A 20,454-nucleotide genomic window follows, 5' to 3' on the forward strand; every position below is an offset into this window, starting at 1 on the left:
TATGTTTGGGCCTTCTCTGAAGGCCTAGAAGGCCATGATGGTTCCCCTCTGCTAATTATATTCTAAAACACTCAACTCTGTTATTTTCAAACCTGTTAGACATTTAAGAGCAAAATTGATCCATTGTCAGAAACGATGTAATGAAATCATAGCCAGAGATGAGCTTATGACTTGTTAAATGCTTATTTTCTTAGATTCACCCTTAAAAAGCTTTGGATTCACTCAGTTTCATCCATATTACTATATCATCCTGATTGATGAGGTCGGACACAAATGCTTTAACTCAGTGTGTTCTTACTTATGGGCATTCCAGCAATTGTTTCAAGAACGCCAGTCGAGGGCTGGTGAGGAACATTATCTATAGACACATCTGTACTCATAGGTCAAATAAATAGACCCAAGTCAAAACAACGAGAAATCAGAGCACTGAAAGATGGCTCCGAAATGCATGGTGCATTTGAAAAGACTTTATGAAGAGTAATTACACACAGAAGATCTAAGAAAGCAAGATATTCATGAAACAGAAAGGTGACTACAATTGGTAACAGACCATTGACTGGACAAGGGTGGAGTTAGGACTAGAACTGGAATAAAAGGTACATGGATTTTTTTTCAAACACACAAACCAATATATTGTAAAACAAAGCACATGGAAGCAGAGGATGAAATTTTAACATTGTTGCACTATGTTTAAAGTATTTTCTTTATATTTTGAGGGTTATATAGAAACCCCATTTCCAGAAAAGTTGGAATATTTTCCAAAATGCAGTAAAAACAAAAAATCTGTGACTTGTTACTACATGTGAAACTTCATTTAACTGACAAAAGAACAAAGAAAAGATTTTTAATAGTTTTACTGACAAATTTAATTGTTTTTTGTAATTATAAACAAAGTTAGAATTTGATGCCTGCAAAACACTCAAAAAAGTTGTGACAGAGGCAAACTAAGACTGAAAAGTTCATAAAATGTTCCACTAACACCATTTAAAAAGATTCCACAATAAGCAGGTTAATTGGTAACTGGGAAGCTTTATTCAACCGGTGTCATGCTTGGGTATAAAAGGAACATGTACCAAAGGTTCACTCTTTGCAAGCAAGGATGGGTTGTGGCTCTTTCCTTTGTGCCAAAATTTGTGAGAGAATTATTAGTCAGTTCAAAAAGAACATTTCTCAATGCAAGGTTGCAGAAAATTTAGGTCTTTAAAAATCTATTGTGAAAAGTTTCAGGGAATTTGGAGACATCTCAGTCGGAAGCCACTGTTGAATGTGCATGACCTTCAAGCCTTGAGGCGGCACTGCCTGAGAAACCACCATGCTAATGTGACAAATATAGCCACATGGGCTTGGGAGTACTTTGGAAAACTGTTGTCACTTGACACAGTCCGCCACTGCATCCAGAAATCCAACATGAAACTGTGTCATACAAGGAGGAAGCCATTCATCAGTTTTATCCAGAAACGCTGCTGATTTCTCTGGGCCTGAACTCATCTCAGATGGACTACAAGACAGTGGAAACATGCACTGTGGTCAGATGAGTGCATGTTTTAGCTTGTTTTTTTGGAAAACCGGACATTGTATTCTCAGTACCAAAGGTAAACATGATCATCCAGTTTGTTATCAAAGAAAGGCGCAAAAGCCAGCATCTGTGATGGTATGGGGGTACATCAGTGCCCATAGCATGGATGAGTTACATGTGTGTTAAGGTACCATTGATGCAGAGGCATACGGTATATTGGGATTTTAGAGAGACATATGTTGCCACCAAGGTGATGTCTCTTCTTGGGAAGTCCATGCTTATTTCAACAGGACAATATCAGGTCTCATTCTGCACAGGCTACAACAACATGGCTTTGTAGGCACAGAGTGCATATGCTTGACTGGCCTGCTGCCAGTCCAGATCGGTCTCCTACTGAGAATATATGGTGCATGATGAGGAGAATCAGACAATGGATACCATGGACTGCTGAGCAGCTAAAGTCTTGTATCAGTCAAGAATGGATGAAAATTCTAATTGCAAAATGGCAACAATTAGTATCCTCAGTTTGCATACGGTTAAAAAGTGTTATTAAAAGGAAAGGTGATGGAACACAATGGTAATAATGCTCCTGTCCCAATATTTTTGAGTATGTTGCAGGCATCAAATTCTAACTTTGTTTATATTTACAAAACATAATTAAGTTGGTTAGTAAAACTATTGAAAATCTTTCTGTTGTACTTTTCTCAGTTAAATAAAGGTTCATGTGAATTAACAAATCATAGATTTTTGTTTTTATTGCATTTTGGAAAATATCCCAAGTGTTCTGGAAATGGGGTTTGTACATGTTTTACATTTGTCTTGATGTCTCGACAGGCTTTCTCTTTATCTTATAGTAATCTTACTCTATCACAAGGGTGGCCTTCATCTATTTTCAATTTCCAGAATGAGATGAACTCTAACATGACTCTGTAAGGCAGAACATGATGGAAGAAACACTATTAGTAGGTGTGGATATGATTTAATTCACTTGCATCAGTTCTAAATGGTGAAAATGGATCGTTTACCAAACCAATACAATGCATATCAAGTCAAGTTATTCATTATCATGTTCTTGGGGAACTGTAATGTCAGTGATTTGAGTTCAGAAGAATGAGGTGTCTTGCTGTATTGTATGGCTTCCAGACATTATTGTCTCTTTGCAGCATAGCTCAGGGTGAGTCCATGGTTGAAGACATAACCAGTGAGTCTGGTAATCATCTAATTTCATCCTTCCTCCCATTCACTCTCATCCTTCTCTTCTCCTTTTCTCTGCTGTCCTCTCCATACTTCCTTTTGCTCTTTAGCTATCTCTTTCAACCTCTTCTACTTCTGCTTTCTCAAAGAGCTTCCATTATTTGTTCAGGCTCCAGGGCCATAAAAGTTGAAAAATTTAGTTGATTCTATTCATCATGTTGTGCGCTTTACAACCCCAGCTGATATTAACATGTAGAGTTTAGTCAATTGTTACCCTGAGGCAAGTCTAGGGTTCCTTAGGAATCAATAACATGTGGTGGTAAGTAGAGGGCAGAAGAATGAGACCAGGAGCCAAAATGCACTGACAATTTTCCAGTGTTGTCATCAAGTCACTAAACCTCAAGTCTGAGTCCAGTCTCGAGTCCCCAGTGTTCAAGTCCGAGTCAAGTCCAAGTCATTCAAGAAAATTTCAAGTCAAATCCAAGATTGATCCAAGTCGAGTCCAAGAACAAGACTCCAACTGCACCATTTGATGGTGGCTGTTGCTGCCTTTATGTGAAACCATCTCTGCTACTGTATTGGACTAACATTACTGCTTGACTGCTCAATTTTAATTAACAGGCTACAGATAAGAACCTTGTTCATCACTCAGCAAGCCCCACCCACTATCAACAGGGCAAATAACATGAGAGAGAGAGTTAACACTAGCTAGTTAATTGGTCAGCAAGCAAGCCCCACTATCAACAGAGCAATGAACATAGCGTGTCACTTCTCTGGGTGGAGTCTTGCCAAATGACGATTGAAGTCCGAGGTTGTCCTCATCATTTCCTCGATAGTTCTTCTACATATGGAACACATAGCAGTGCATTTATTCCCCACTGCACGAGAAGTCTGTATAAGCAAAGCAGAGAATCGTAGGAGCATTCTCTCTAGGCATTTTAGCGCCATTAACATTAATTTGTTCCTGAACATGATGTATGAACAGGTGAATGTGCATTCTCTTGCACAAAATTAGTATAAAAATTAATGTAGATATAAAATCTTATGCAAAATTGTTATAGCATGTTACAAAAAATAAAGAAAAAATCTAAGTCCTCGTTTCCAGTTTACAAGTCCGAATGTAGTTAATGCACGAGTCCGAGTCCAAGTCCAAGTCATCAGTGCTCAAGTCCAAATCAAGTCATGACTCCATAAAATTAGGGCATGAGTCGGACTCAAGTACTACAAGCCTGCAATTTTCTGTATATGCAATACTGTTAACTGTTTTTGTTGAAATGCAGTAGACAAGTGATACAAGGTATACAAAAAATTTTTATTGTTCATTGTGAATTGATTAACATATGCTCATTTTCTAATACTTAAGACCACTGGATACAGGTAGCGCTAAAGGAATGAAATAACTACAAAGAAAATAATACAAACTTCAGGGGTTACACGCTAATCTTACAAAAAAAAAGATACAAGAAAACGTAAACTACACTTTACTTCCTGTACGAATCAAAAATACATGGAGAGGCACAGATAAGGTAAGCAATAAGATAACGGGGTGACCCCCTTACCTGTTGACACTGCACAATATACCACCTGCGTGTCTGCAAAGTATAGATTCATCCCTGCTTCTCTGGCCAGCAGCCTGTGAAATGTAAGGAGAGGTATTATTTATTACCAAACAGTATGTCTTGCAAGTATCACACAAATACATTATACATTAAATGCTTTAAAGTATGCCTCTGTGCAATATATCAGCTTAATTACTTGGCTCTAATATCAGCATGGTGGGTTGTTCTTAAACAGAAGACTAAACTATAAAGAGAAACTATAAAGCACATGCTGTCAGAAGAAAACACATCCTTCTTCTTATAAAGTCCAATCATTTGGATGAAACACACCACTGTCTGTCCTTCAGCTTATTCATTTTGCCCAAAAACCCCTATCATAGACAACCAAATTTGGCCCTCCAAATTGCATTAACATTTCACTTCATGATTAGATCAGCAGTGGATGAAGTTGCCCCGGCCAGTTCAGGTCATCTTGAAGGCTGTCTGTATTTGATTTATCTGCTATCATGTCAAAGAGCTGCACAATACTCAGAATACAAAAGAAGTGTGAGCTGCAGAGGTATGAGTCATCCGGCTGATGAGTAGGAAAATTCAGCAAAATTAGGAGCTGAAATAACAGGATGAAGAAGTGCTTAGCATAATTTCAGGGTTGGAAAGGTTTTCTTTTTCAGAATCCATTTGATGAGAGATTAACCTGAAATATGTTATTCTCTCCACATTGCATTCTTTAGTAGTTTATTATCAGTAGCATCCTATATTATAATGTGTAATTTATAGTTTGTCCATAATTACATTTGCACTTATTTGGAAAATATAAACACACAGCAGGGCAGCACGGTGGTGTAGTGATCAGCACTGTCACCTCACAGCAAGAAGGTTCTGAGTTTGAGCCCAGTGGCCGACGGGGGCCTTTCTGTGTGGAGTTTGCATGTTCTCCCTGTGTCTGTGTAGGTTTGCTTGGGTTTCCTCCCACAGTTCAAAGATGTGGATTAGGTTGATTGGCTACTCTAAATTGCCCATAGGTGTGTATGTGTACTGTACCCAACACCAGATGAGGGTTTGGGTCCCTCTGGTGTGCTATAATTACCCAAGAGAATTCAGCAAAGCTAGTTGATAGCTGCCTGGATCGCCAACCTTCAACTGTGAGGATGGCAACAGACAGACAGAAACAAACACATACCGTAGCAATGTTTGTACTGGAACTGATTTTTATTTTTACTCAGCCAAGATCACACAAAAATGAGAATATCTGCAGCTGGTTTGCTATACTAGGGCATGTGACCATATAGCTTTTTTTTTTTTTCTGGGAGAAAAATACTAGCAAGGTGTGGGGAGCACTTCACTGCAGTGGTTCATCAGAAAGGTGCTCCCATGCTGTGTGTCAGTTTTATTTCTTTCACAACAATATTTTGAAACATGTCAACACTGTAACTGCCGTAAAGTCTTGGGGTTTCCAAGTCTCCAAAACCATCATCAGATGCCACCTCCATGCCAATAGATTATTTGGAAGGTATGTCAGAAAAAAAGCCTTTTTCTGTCAGTTAACCACATAAGCACGTGGAGTTTGCGAAATAATACTACAACGTTGACTGGAACTGTGTTCTACGGTCTGATGTAACAAAAATGGAGCTTTTTGGCAATAAACACTCAAGGTGGGTTTGGTGTAAAAAGAAGGATGGTTATAATGAAAATACCCCAATCCCAACTGTAAAATATAGTGGATGTTCTATGATGTTTTGGGGCTGTTTTTCCTCCCAAGGCCCTGGAAACCTTGTTAGGGTAAATGGCATCATGGATTCCATGAAATACCAGGACATTTTAAATCTAAATCTTTCCACCTCTGCCAGGAAATTAATACTGGGTTGTCACTGGATCTTCCAGCAGGACAATGATCCAAAGCATATGTCCAAGTCAACACTAAAATGGAAAGCTTCTGCCATGGCCATCTCAGTCCCCTGACCTGAATGCTATTGAAAACTTGTAGGGTGAGTTGAAGAGGAGAGTGAACAAGAGAGGGCCTCGGACCATGGATGATCTGGAGAGATTGTGTAAAGAGGAGTGGTCTCAGATGCCCTGCTCTGTATTCTCCAACATTATAAAATGTTTTAGGACAAGACTCAGTGCTGTTTTAATGGTAAATGAAGGTTGTACAAAGTATTAAGTGCAGGGATACCAATAATAGCAGGACATATATTTCTGTTGAAAATAATTATTTCTTGATGAGGGATTTATCTTCCTCTGAATAATTTTTTTCATTGAAAGGTTGGATTTTTTCTTTTTTTTCAGTGTGAGATGAAGCTGAAATGGGTGATTCTGGAACAGAGCGCTCAGTGTGGAAGCTCATGTCTGTAAATAGACATATTGTGGAGCAACACCCATATTGTGGAGCTCCACAGTCGTGCAGAGGATTGTACTGTAGCACCGCAGACACATCACAGAGCCAAGGGTTGGACAGCCATGCATGAACAGAGAGTAAACTGAGAGCCGAGGGACCACAGCAGTGTAAATTCATCCTCCTCCAACAAGAGCAACGGAGCACGCAGAGCTGACAGCTCAAAATGCAGAGAAGAAAAAAGAAAAGAAAAAGCACACACGTGAGAATTTGATGCATCACCATATCAAAAATAGCAGATAGATGCTGCTGTATAAGAACTGAGTGGAATTACCCAAGCCTGGCTGAATATAATGAGTGATTTTGCTGAGATGAGTAATGAGATAATGATGAGGGTAAAACACAGTGATGAGTATATCCTATTTTCATATTATGTTTGAAGTAAAATGTAGCATAATAAAAGAAGGCCATATATTGTATCAGTGGTCAAGTTTTGTCTTTTATTTACTTTTAGTTTTTTTAGAATATCCCCATATTTCATCAGCAATTTCATTCATAGGGCATCGTCAATATTACCTTGTGTGTATATATACTTAAAAGCTTTTCAAAATTTTTCTGACCTTTTTCTAACCTTTATTGTTGCCATAGCTCTTTCATCCAGAGGTCCTTTTGGTAATTACGACTGCTTGTACAATCTTTCAGCATAGAAACCATAGTAACTGATTCAGAATCATGCCATCTAATTTGCACTCATCTCGGTTTTGGATGATTCACAACATTTTGTTCACACTTGTAATCCATCATTTATCATCCCGGGAAGTGGGTGGCACTGTTGCCGTGCCATAATTTATATGTCTTGAAGAGCACAACCCTGTCAAGCAATGCTGCCACAATCCGACCGCACTGACACTCATTTCGCTACAGGGGGTTAACAAAAAAAGTTCAAGAAAAGAGCAAAGTGTCCAAGCGGGGGGGGGGGGGGGGGGGGGGGGGGTGTTGACAGAGTTTTAGCAAGCTGCCTGTCGCAGTATGGGTGGGCACAATGTCATGTCAGAGCTCAGAGAGCATTCATGAACGGATTTTGGCATTCTAAAAAACATAACTATTTTTGTTATAACAATGTTAAAAGGAGAATCCTTACAATGACCTAGCTATCCATAGCTGGAGATTCAAGAGAAAAAAAAAAAAAAAACATTGGTTGTCCTCTCTGGATGTGTGGAATAGCATTGCTGTCACCCAACCATGGGTGTCTGTGAGCTCATATATACAGAAGATGGTACTTTCCTTTGAATGATCCAATAAACTGTGATGCAACATGACATCACATTTATATGCACAATGTGTGTGTGTGTGTGTGTGTAACATACATGGACACAAAAGTGTCATGGCAATATTGGGCTTCCAATGATTTCTTCGAACTGTTCCTTTTCTGTGGCAGAACAAATGTACAACATACATCTTTAATTAATAATAATAATACTTTGGTGCTGTCACAGTCCAGTCCATCCATGCCTTTGATTGTGGGACTTCCACACCAGCTCCAGGACAGGAATTCAGTCCTGCCTTGCTGAAGGCCATTTCCTGAAGCGGCACTCCCACACCTGCTACCACTCCTCTCCCATCAGCCAGGGCTTTTTAAGAACTGTTTGGAGCGTCTCCATTTGCCAGACTGTCTCTTGTAGACTTTCCTTGCCTTGCTACAGCTCATTGGTATTGTGTCTTCTTGATTCCCCCTGCCTGAATTTGTCCTTGTTTTTTGTCAAGTTTTTCTGTCCAGTTTTTGTCCCTGTTTTTGCCTGCCTGTTCTTTTGAATTGTGTCCTTTGCTACCTCTGCCTGGATTTCCCTTGTCCCTGTGTTCAATTTTTGTGAAGATTTTTCTGTCCTGTTATTTTTTTTTTTTTTTGGTCCCTGATCATGTCCACCTGCTCCTCTGTGTTTTTGACCTCCTGGCCTGATTTTTGACTACCGATTTTTGCTTGAGCCCTACTGTACCTTTGCCTTTCTGCTATCTACTTCATTAAAGAAGTTCTCTTTACACTGCCTGTTTTCTGAGTCTGCTCTTGGGTCCTCACTTCACCTCAGCCTGCCATTCCTGACAGGTGCATAAGTTTTAATTTATTTTGGGTTTTCTGAAATAAACACGTGGTCAAAATTAGACATCACATCACATCACATTATCTCTAGCCGCTTTATCCTTCTACAGGGTCGCAGGCAAGCTGGAGCCTATCCCAGCTAACTACGGGCGAAAGGCGGGGTACACCCTGGACAAGTCGCCAGGTCATCACAGGGCTGACACATAGACACAGACAACCATTCACACTCACATTCACACCTACAGTCAATTTAGAGTCACCAGTTAACCTAACCTGCATGTCTTTGGACTGTGGGGGAAACCGGAGCACCCGGAGGAAACCCACGCGGACACGGGGAGAACATGCAAACTCCACACAGAAAGGCCCTCGCCGGCCCCGGGGCTCGAACCCAGGACCTTCTTGCTGTGAGGCGACAGCGCTAACCACTACACCACCGTGCCGCCCAAAATTAGACATATAGGGTCAAAATTATACACACAGTACACCTAATATTTTGTTAAATGTCCTTAGCAAGTTCGGGTGGCATGGTGGTGTAGTGGTTAGCACTACACCACCTCACAGCACCTCACACCACCTCACCTCACACCTCACAGGAAGAAGGTTTGGGGTTTGAGACCATTGGCCGATGGTAGCCTTTCTGTGTGGAGTTTGCATGTTATCCCAATGTATGTGTGGGTTTCTCCCAAAGACCTACAAGTTAGGCTAACTGGCAAGTCTAAATTGTCCATAGGTGTGAATGGTTGTTTTCCAAGCCCAGAAATGGGAGGGTTGCAGCAGAAAGGGCATCTGGTGTAAAAATATGTTTCAATTAATATAATATGTGGATCAGTTGGGTCCACATGGACCCTGACCTGGCAATAGTGCTGGAGGAGGAGGAGGAAGAAGGAGTCCTTTAGCAAGTTTCATCTTGACCAAATGCTTTTGGTCACCATCAACAAGCTTCTGCCAGAATTGTGGATGGATATTTGAAGACTCTGGCTCATGAGTTGGCCTAATGGTTAGCGTGTCTGTTTCTTGACTGGGAGATTATGAGTTCTACTTGCAGTTGGGTCATACCAAACACCATCATAAAAATGGTACCTGCTACCATCTGGCAAGGCATGCTACAATACAGATGCAAGTGGGGAAGTCAAACTCTCACGGTTACCAAAGGACTAGCCCCCCACTGTAACCCTAGCTGTATAGGTGAGAGGCCAAGGGCTATCAAAACGGAGATCGGCGCCGCACCCATACGCCTTAAAGAGTTGGTTAGTACTGGGACAGGAGACTGCCTGGGAAGACCAGATTCTGGCATGAGAGGGACCTTGACTTGACTTGATTTGAACAGTATTCTTAGCAGAATTGGGAGAGTTCAATTTTGATTCAACATTTTTTATAGGGATGAGGTCAAGAATTGTTTTAAGCGTAATGCTAGCCTGCTGTATCCAATCCCACAGCTTTGATGTGTATTTGGGGTAATTGTCCTTTTGGAACACCCGATTGTGTCCAAGGTTCTGATGGTTTGAGATTATGCTGAATAATTGTACCCTGTACGTATAATTTTGACCCTGTGTTGATTTCAGAAAACCTAAAAGAAATTAAAATGTGCATACCAAATTATTGATGTATGTTGTAGAATCATTCTGCCATAGAAAAAGAACAGTTCAACAAAATCTTTGAAGGCCCAATATTCATGCCGATGATGACATTCAATGTCAGTGTATGTGAACTTCTGAAAACATTAAATCACATATTATACACATATTGTGATCTAGATCATTCTGACATGAAAGAGCAAAGCAAAATAAAGTTTATTCTATACGTCTCTTTTGTACACTCAAACCTGTCCTGAGCATGTAAAAGGCATTTGGGTGCCCATTTCCATAAATACTTATATATTTGTATTGCCAAATTGATCTGGTACTCAATAATTAAATTTAAAGTTGTATTGCTGTAATATCAAAAGAGATGGCTTGGATCAATAGGACCTTTCTTCCTCACTAATGAACAATACATGGAGGTTAACTCAGCAAGCACAGAGGGTTCAAATGTTTTATGTCAACTCCCAATTAATCCTGGTAGGGCAGTGGCTGTCGAATGTAATGATACGCCAGACTCCAATTAAGCTCTACAGCATTGTCTGACAACATGTCTTGGGTAGCTTAGCTTTGTGTTGCTAATGAAGATGGCCTAGTCTCTAGATTGCTGAGACTACCACTAAATAGTCCATTAAGAAGTTTATTAAGTGAATCATCAAATCATTCATCAAATGGTTGGGATGAACAGGAAAGGAAAGTTCGAAATAAAGAAGTGCTGATGCATACTGTACATGGAGAATGTTTTGTGTGATGCCATCTTCTCTTGCTGGGGAAATCTAATGTTAATTGACTGCCATGTCTGTAAAATCTTAAATTAAATGAGGCAAGAGCAAAATACCCTGGACAACTCTTGGATTACAGCATTTGAAAACACAAGCAAGCTTGTAGTTCTGGACAACCAACCATCCTTCTCTTCTCATAAAAGCTAACCTGACAGTATGTGTATACAATATCTTGTTTACAACATTAGATCATTTCTCTTCACAGAGGTGCTTGTTCAGTCCTTTGTCATCTTGAGTTTGGATTACTGCAACTCAATCCGGAGGTCTTCCACTGACCTTCATCAGATACTCCCACAACTCCCCTTTGTGGTGTTCCCTTCACAGGCTTCCCATATCCACCCTTATCAGATTTAAAATTTTGTTGCTTGCCTACAAAAACAAAATGGACTCTCACCTGCCTAAAGGCACTTCTGAAACCCTTATCTACACCATTCAAATGTACACCTGCTCTTCTCTTCTAGCATAACTCAACTTGTCTCACCATCCTTTAGATACAAGGAAGACATGCATCAAAGTTCTTCTCTGTGCTGTCTGTCTGAACAGCTGAGTTGATGGCTGATTTCACACCTACCTCTTTCCCAAATGATTAATTCAACTCTAATAATAAAAAAAAAACAGGTAGAACTTGATGGCAACAGTGTTGAGGGGGAAGCTTTCTTCACTCTCAGGTCTTTTTGCTAATATGTATGCCTCAAATACCCTTAAAATATTCTTAAATCAGGAAAGAAGCCATTGAAGAAAAACTATTCCAGACATTTGACTTTGTTTGGATTAATTCCAAAATCTAGTCAGTTCATCTGCTGCTTACAGTGAAAATTCCATATGAACCCAATGAACATTCAACCACCTGATCTTGAGATATTGAGCTATCAAGAATCTTGGATGGAAGACTCAGTGCCTAGTGACAGTGGTTTGTACTGGAGGTTTATCTAGATAAGGGCATCAGCTATGGCAGCATAGAAATACACTAGTAGCAACAATGGGGCCAGTCACTACATTTACAGAAGTGAATGTGGTTATTAAAACTAGCCACAAAATTATGAAATATGAATAATGGTAATTTATGAGACTCTTATATATTCTGCCACTTCTTAAACATGTGAACAAACCATGTAGGAATTCATACCAGCATTACATTCCTAGTTGGCAGATTTTCACTCTTCTGAGAAAGAGACGAACATATAATCAAGTGTACTGAGAGCTACCTGGTCACAACAGGTGTCTGTGGGATTTTAAATAATTCAGCTTTCCAAATTAGATTTTCTTGACATTAATGAATGTATTAATGAGCCCTATTGACACACTCCCTCATGTATATGAGCCAAGTTGCATTGCTGTGTGAAGCAAAGTTAAATAGGTCACCATGAACTTGGAGGAGAGACAAAGGAGAGGGGCAAAGTCTATTAAACTCATTACTTAATTGCTATCTTGCACTTCTATTGAGCTGCCTGGGCTTTTTCTTGGGGATTATAATATCAGTAACCGTAGAAAACATGGAGGGCATAAAGGACGATGCAGACAATAGCAGGGAAGGCATGTTAGGGCAAACCGCATTCTGATATTACAAGTAGGTCTTATAAATCCACAAAATGTGCAAGTCCTTAAACACCATTACTGATTTATGATATGGTATTTAAGTGTGGCATAAGGGAAATGTTGTTGCTGAGCCCGAAGGCTATGAATACAACCAAAAGGGAGAATTTGCCACCCTGGGAATTTCACCAAGGGAAATATCTGTTAAAAGATTTGAGAAGTGAGTAAAATATGAGATGTGTTTTGATAGAAAAATAGAAGAAAATACTTTATTGTTAAAAGTAGACAATTAATTTGTCTTGACTTATCATAAAATCATTCATACAATATAATATAACCAGTTTAGTCAGGGAAAAGAGGAAATACAAAAAAAGGAGAAAATAAATGATAATAAATACAGAGGTGAATAAGTATATTGCTGCATAGGCACAAGCAAATACCAAAAAAGAGAATCAACCACAACCAAAACCACACAAAAGAAGAAAAATAAAATAAAATAAACTCAAGCATGATACAGGAGAGAGCGGAGACCTACTGGAAAATGTACTGGGCCTATCCCAAAGAACACACTGACAACTTACTTGCAGACACAGCAAAATTGAATCAGAAGTGATTTAGTCCAACATCAAGACAACTAAATATTAGCTACCAGAAGGGGAACTCAATACTACACAAGGGGACACTCAGCTTAGCCTCCAAGTGAAAAAAGAAGCAGGTCAAAGCATTAACCCTCACGACTGCTTTAAGCAGGGTATGCAAACATGAAAAGTAATCAAGAATAAACAGAGTACAGAAACAAATTGAAGAGAAGGAGTAAAAAATATGTAAAACAAACAAAAATACACTACACCCATACAAGCAATATGAATTATATTAACCAGCGTGAGGTTTGAAACAAACACTCTAAAACAAAAAGATAAAGAGTACAGGTGTTTTATTGTGACACAAACAATAATTAAGATAAGAAAAAACAGAAATCTGGAGTGTGCATAGTTATTCACCCCCCAAGTCAATACTTTGTAGAGCCACTTTTTGCTACAATTACAGCTGCCAGTCTCTTGGGGTATGTCTCTATTAGCTTAGCACATCTAGCCATTGGAATTTTTGCCCATTCCTCAAGGCAAAACTGCTCCAACTCCTTCAAGTTAGATGGGTTGTGTTGGTGTACAGCAATATTCAAGTTATGCCACAGATGCTCAACTGGATTGAGGTCTGGGCTTTGACTAGGCCATTCCAAGACATTTAAATGTTCCCCTTTAAACCACTCTAGTGTAGCTTTAGCAGTGTGTTTAGAGTCATTGTCCTGCTGGAATGTAAACCATCATCCCAGTCTCAAACCTCTGGCTGACTCAAACAAGATTTCCTCCAGAATTGCCCTGTATTTAGTGCTATCCATTTTTCCTTCAGTCCTGACCAGATTTCCTGTCCCTGCAGATGAAAAAAATATCCCCACAACATGATGCTGCCACCACCATGCTTTACTGTAGGAATGGTGTTCTCAGTGTGTTGGGTTTGTGCCACACATGGCATTTCCCATGATGACCAAAAATAACAATTTTAGTCTCATTTGACCAGAGAATCTTCTTCCATGTGTTTGGGGAGTCTGCCACATGCTGTTGGACAAATGCCAAACATGTTTTCTTAAGCAAAAGCTTTTTTTCTGGCCACTCTTCCATAAAGCCCCTCTCTGTTGAGTGTACAGCTTAAAGTGGTCCTATGGACAGATACTCCCATCTCCACTGTGGATCTTTGCAGCTCCTTCAGTATTATCTTTTGCATTTTTGTTGCATCTCTGATTAATGCCCTCCTTGCCCGGTCTGTGAGTTTTGATGCGCAGGCTTCTCTTGTCAGGTTTGTAGTGGTGCCATATTCTTTCCCTTTTGCTATAATGGATTTAATGGTGCTCCATGGGATATTCAAAGTTTGGGATTTTTTTTTATAACCCAACCCTGATCTATACTTCTCCACAACTTGTCTTTGACATGTTTGGAGTCCTCCTTGGTTCTCATGGTGCTTGCTTAGTTGTGTTGCAGAGTCAGGGTCCTTCCAGAACAGGTTAATTTATCCAGACATCATGTGACAGATCATGTGACACTTTGATTGCACGCAGGTGGATCTTAATCAACTAATTATGTGACTTATGAAGTGAATTGGTTGGACCAGCTCTGATTTAGTGGTTTCATACAAAAAGGGGTGAAAACCTATGCACACTCCAGAGTTGTTGTTTTTTTTTTCATCTTAATTAATGTTTGTGTCACAATAAAACAACAATTTGCACCTTTAAAGTGGTAGGCATGTTGTGTAAATCAAATGGTGCTAGCCCCCCCAAAAATCAATTTCAGTTGCAGCTTGTAATGTGACAAAACAGGACAAACACCAAGGGGGATGAATAATTTTGCAAGAGACGCTGTACACACACACACACACAAATATATATATATATATATTTGTGTGTGTGTGTGTGTGTGTGTGTAAAAGCACACATACATAAACCCTTTATATATTTCATGAACAAACCAGTTCCTAATTCAAGAACCCAACCCCAATTTCATTTGTTGCTCCAATTTTGGTGACTTGATGGTGGCACCACCAGGAAAGTAATCAGGACCCCTATTGTTATTGCTACCTCCACCATAAATATGTACTAATTTTCCAATCCCAAAGCTTAAAACTAATAAAAAAAAAATAGAATAGATATAAAAAGACAAACTGCCTGTAGTCCACATAAGGAATAAAACACAATTGGGTATGCTGTCAAATAATCAAAGACGGGATGTTGTGCTTCACCCCAAAGCAAAATAATGCCACTTTTGCCACCTCAAAGTTGATTATATCCTCATAAATCACATGCCGAAGTGTTTTGTTCTCCTTATACTATAGGAATTTGTCACCAATTACATATATATACACACAGTGGTGCTTGAAAGTTTGTGAACCCTTTAGAATTTTCTATATTTCTACATAAATATGATCTAAAACATCATCAGATTTTCACACAAGTCCTAAAAGTAGATAAAGAGAACCCAGTTAAACAAATGAGACAAAAATATTATACTTGGTCATTTATTTATTGAGGAAAATGATCCAACATTACATGTCTGTGAGTGGCAAAAGTATGTGAACCTTTGCTTTCAGTATCTGGTGTGACCCCCTTGTGCAGCAATAACTGCAACTAAATGTTTCCGGTAACTGTTGATCAGTCCTGCACACTGGCTTGGAGGAATTTTAGCCCATTCCTCCGTACAGAACAGTTTCAACTCTGGGATGTTGGTAGGTTTCCTCACATGAACTGCTCGCTTCAGGTCCTTCCACAACATTTCGATGGGATTAAGGTCAGGACTTTGACTTGGCCATTCCAAAACATTAACTTTATTCTTCCTTAACCATTCTTTGGTAGAACGACTTGTGTGCTTAGGGTCGTTGTCTTGCTGCATGACCTGCCTTCTCTTGAGATTCAGTTCATGGACAGATGTCCTGACATTTTCCTTTAGAATTCGCTGGTATAATTCAGAATTCATTGTTCCATCAATGATGGCAAGCTGTCCTGGCCCAGATGCAGCAAAACAGGCACAAACCATGATACTACCATCATCATGTTTCACAGATGGGATAAGGTTCTTATGCTGGAATGCAGGGTTTTCCTTTCTCCAAACATAATGCTTCTCATTTAAGCCAAAAAGTTCTATTTTGGCCTCATCTGTCCACAAAACATTTTTCCAGTAGCCTGGCTTGTCCATGTGATCTTTAGCAAACTGCAGATGAGCAGCAATGTTCTTTTTGGAAAGCTGTGGCTTTCTCCTTGCAACCCTGCCATGCACACCATTGTTGTTCAGTGTTCTCCTGATGGTGGACTCATGAATATTAACATTAGCCAATGTGAGAGAGGCCTTCAGTTGCTTAGAAGTTACCCTGGGGTCTTTTGTGACCCCGCCGACTATCACACGCCTTGCTCTTGGAGTGATCTTTGTTGGTCGACCACTCCTGGGGAGGGTAACAATGGTCTTGAATTTCCTCCATTTGTACACAATCTGTCTGACTGTGGATTGGTGGAGTCCAAACTCTTTAGAGATGGTTTTGTAACCTTTTCCAGCCTGATGAGCATCAACAATGCTTTTTCTAAGGTACTCAGAAATCTCCTTTGTTCGTGCCATGATACACTTCCACAAACATGTGTTGTGAAGATCAGATTTTGATAGATTCCTGTTCTTTAAATAAAACAGGGTGCCCACTCACACCTGATTGTCATCCCACTGATTGAAAACACCTGACTCTAATTTCACCTTCAAATTAACTGCTAATCCTAGCAGTTCACATACTTTTGCCACTCAGAGATATGTAATATTGGATCATTTTCCTCAATAAATAAATGAGCAAGTATAATATTTTTGTCTCGTTTGTTTAACTGGGTTCTCTTTATTTACTTTTAGGACTTGTGTGAAAATCTGATGATGTTTTAGGTCATCTTTATGCAGAAATATAAAAAATTCGAAAGGGTTCACAAACTTTCAAGCACCACTGTATATATTTATTTATTTATTTCAAGCATGACACTGCATAATTTTTCATGTTTCTATTTACATTTAGTGTTGTGGCATGTCACAACAGTTGTTCCCTCACAAGACCTTTTTTCCCTTCACTTATGAGTTTAGTGAGGCAAAAAAACCACATCATCTCATTTTACTGGGAAACTGCAAAGCTCTCCTGAAAGTCCTGAAGACTTTCCTGAGGGAACAGTTTTACATCTGACATTGTGATAAAGCACTGATGCTGGAGACCCTGGTTTTTTTTTTTCCATTTATTTCATTCACAATATGTGGAGCATCTGCCATACAAGTCATTGTGTATTAAAATGATATTGCATATAGAAATGATAATGGATTACAACCCCGATTCCAAAAAAGTTGGGACAAAGTACAAATTGTAAATAAAAACGGAATGCAATAATTTACAAATCTCAAAAACTGATATTGTATTCACAATAGAACATAGACAACATATCAAATGTTGAAAGTGAGACATTTTGAAATTTTATGCTAAATATTGGCTCATTTGAAATTTCATGACAGCAACACATCTCAAAAAAGTTGGGACAGGGGCAATAAGAGGCTGGAAAAGTTAAAGGTACAAAAAAAGGAACAGCTGGAGGACCAAATTGCAACTCATTAGGTCAATTGGCAATAGGTCATTAACATGACTGGGTATAAAAAGAGCATCTTGGAGTGACAGTGGCTCTCAGAAGTAAAGATGGGAAGAGGATCACCAATCCCCCTAATTCTGTGCCGACAAATAGTGGAGCAATATCAGAAAGGAGTTTGACAGTGTAAAATTGCCAAGTGTTTGAACATATCATCATCTACAGTGCATATCATCATCAAAAGATTCAGAGAACCTGAAAGAATCTCTGTGCGTAAGGGTCAAGGCCAGAAAACCATACTGGGTGCCCATGATCTTCGGGCCCTTAGACGGCACTGCATCACATACAGGCATGATTCTGTATTGGAAATCACAAAATGGGCTCAGGAATATTTCCAGAGAACATTATCTGTGAACACAATTCACCGTGCCATCCGCCGTTGCCAGCTAAAACTCTATAGTTCAAAGAAGAAGCCGTATCTAAACATGATCCAGAAGCGCAGACGTCTTCTCTGGGCCAAGGCTCATTTAAAATGGACTGTGGCAAAGTGGAAAACTGTTCTGTGGTCAGACGAATCAAAATTTGAAGTTCTTTATGGAAATCAGGGACGCCGTGTCATTCGGACTAAAGAGGAGAAGGACGACCCAAGTTGTTATCAGCGCTCAGTTCAGAAGCCTGCATCTCTGATGGTATGGGGTTGCATTAGTGCGTGTGGCATGGGCAGCTTACACATCTGGAAAGACACCATCAATGCTGAAAGGTATATCCAGCTTCTAGAGCAACATATGCTCCCATCCAGACAACGTCTCTTTCAGGGAAGACCTTGCATTTTCCAACATGACAATGCCAAACCACATACTGCATCAATTACAGCATCATGGCTGCGTAGAAGAAGGGTCCGGGTACTGAACTGGCCAGCCTGCAGTCCAGATCTTTCACCCATAGAAAACATTTTGTGCATCATAAAACAGAAGATACAACGAAAAAGACCTAAGACAGTTGAGCAACTAGAATCCTACATTAGACAAGAATGGGTTAACATTCCTATCCCTAAACTTGGGCAACTTGTCTCCTCAGTCCCCAGACGTTTACAGACTGTTGTAAAGAGAAAAGGGGATGTCTCACAGTGGTAAACATGGCCTTGTCCCAAATTTTTGAGATGTGTTGTTGTCATGAAATTTAAAATCACCTAATTTTTCTCTTTAAATGATACATTTTCTCAGTTTAAACATTTTATATGTCATCTATGTTCTATTCTGAATAAAATATGGAATTTTGAAACTTCCACATCATTGCATTCCGTTTTTATTTACAATTTGTACTTTGTCCCAACTTTTTTGGAATCGGGGTTGTAGACTTAGACAACCTTTATTGTCATTCAGTATGCAACAAGTGTACACCGAAAGAAATTTCATTGCAATTTGGCTCAGCACAGAAATAAATATGAAGTGTATTAAGGCCCACTTTACACGGGGACGGTCTGAAACAAAAACGCAAAAGTCCGTTTTCGTTCTCACTTTTTTCCGCGTCTACACGACCGTTTTCAAGGAGGAAATCTGTGTCTATACGGTGACGCATAAATGTGTGGAATTCAATTGGATGTGCATGCCAGGCGGCTAGGTGGTGCTGTGAAAGACCTCCGCTATGTCTGCACGCATGCGCAACGTCTTCCGTCTTGTCTGATCTGCACATCTGCGCCGCGAAAACTTTGACTACTCTGGCTATGGTAAGTAAGAAAGTAAGTAAAAAAGTAAGAGCATACTATACCCGCCTCTGTTCATTAACGGTATATGTGCAGATTCGGTATAGATGTTCGAAGGACTCCTGGACGTTTATTAAAGCTGCCAGAGCAGCTTGAAGGTCCTTTGGATCGATGTAATCAGACATGCTCTTACTTTTTTACTTACTTTCTTACTTCCCGGGCTGGCATGTACAGTATATGACACATGTATGACGTAAACGCGTACCCGACGTGAGCAGATCCGAGCAGAGTTTCGCGTATTGGGTAGTTTAGACGGATATGCAACGGGGGCTGTTTTTAACTTATCCACTCTGGAAGGCGTTTTCAATTTTTTCCATTTTTCAGCCTCGGAAACGCCGTCCCCGTGTAGACGAAAGGCACTTCCGATAAAATATTTAGTCGTTTTTACCCGAGAGCGTCCTCGTGTAAATGGGCCCTAAATTAAATTATGCAGCAACAAAAATATTATAAAGTTCAATAGTTTAAAGTGACCTGTGAAATTAGGAATGTTCAAGTTATAAATAGAAGTTTAGAGTTTGGGTTTGGAGTTCAACAGTCTGGTGACCTGGGGGAAAAAGCTGTTACAGAACCTGGTGGTCCTGCACCTAATGCTGCAGAACCTCTTTCCAGAGGCCAGAGGGGAGAACAGTCTATAGTGTGAGGGGTCACTGATGATGTTTCTGGCTCGAGACATGCAACAGATTAGAATGAGCACATTAATATAACAGGTGGCATGGTGGTGTAGTGGTTAGCACTGTCGCCTCACAGCAAGAAGGTTCTGGGTTTGAGCCCATTGGCCAATGGGGGGCCTTTCTGTGTGAAATTTGCATGTTGTCTTTGTGGGTTTCCTCTGGGTGCTCTGGTTTTGTCCAAAGACATGCAGGTTAGGATAACTGGTGGCTCTAAATTGAGTGTGAATGGTTGTTTTTTCTCTTTGTGTTCGCTCTGTGATGACCTGGCAACTTTTCCTGGGTGTACCCTGCCTCTTGCC

The sequence above is a fragment of the Neoarius graeffei genome, chromosome 8, assembly GCF_027579695.1.
Source record: "Neoarius graeffei isolate fNeoGra1 chromosome 8, fNeoGra1.pri, whole genome shotgun sequence".
Lineage (NCBI taxonomy): Eukaryota > Metazoa > Chordata > Actinopteri > Siluriformes > Ariidae > Neoarius > Neoarius graeffei.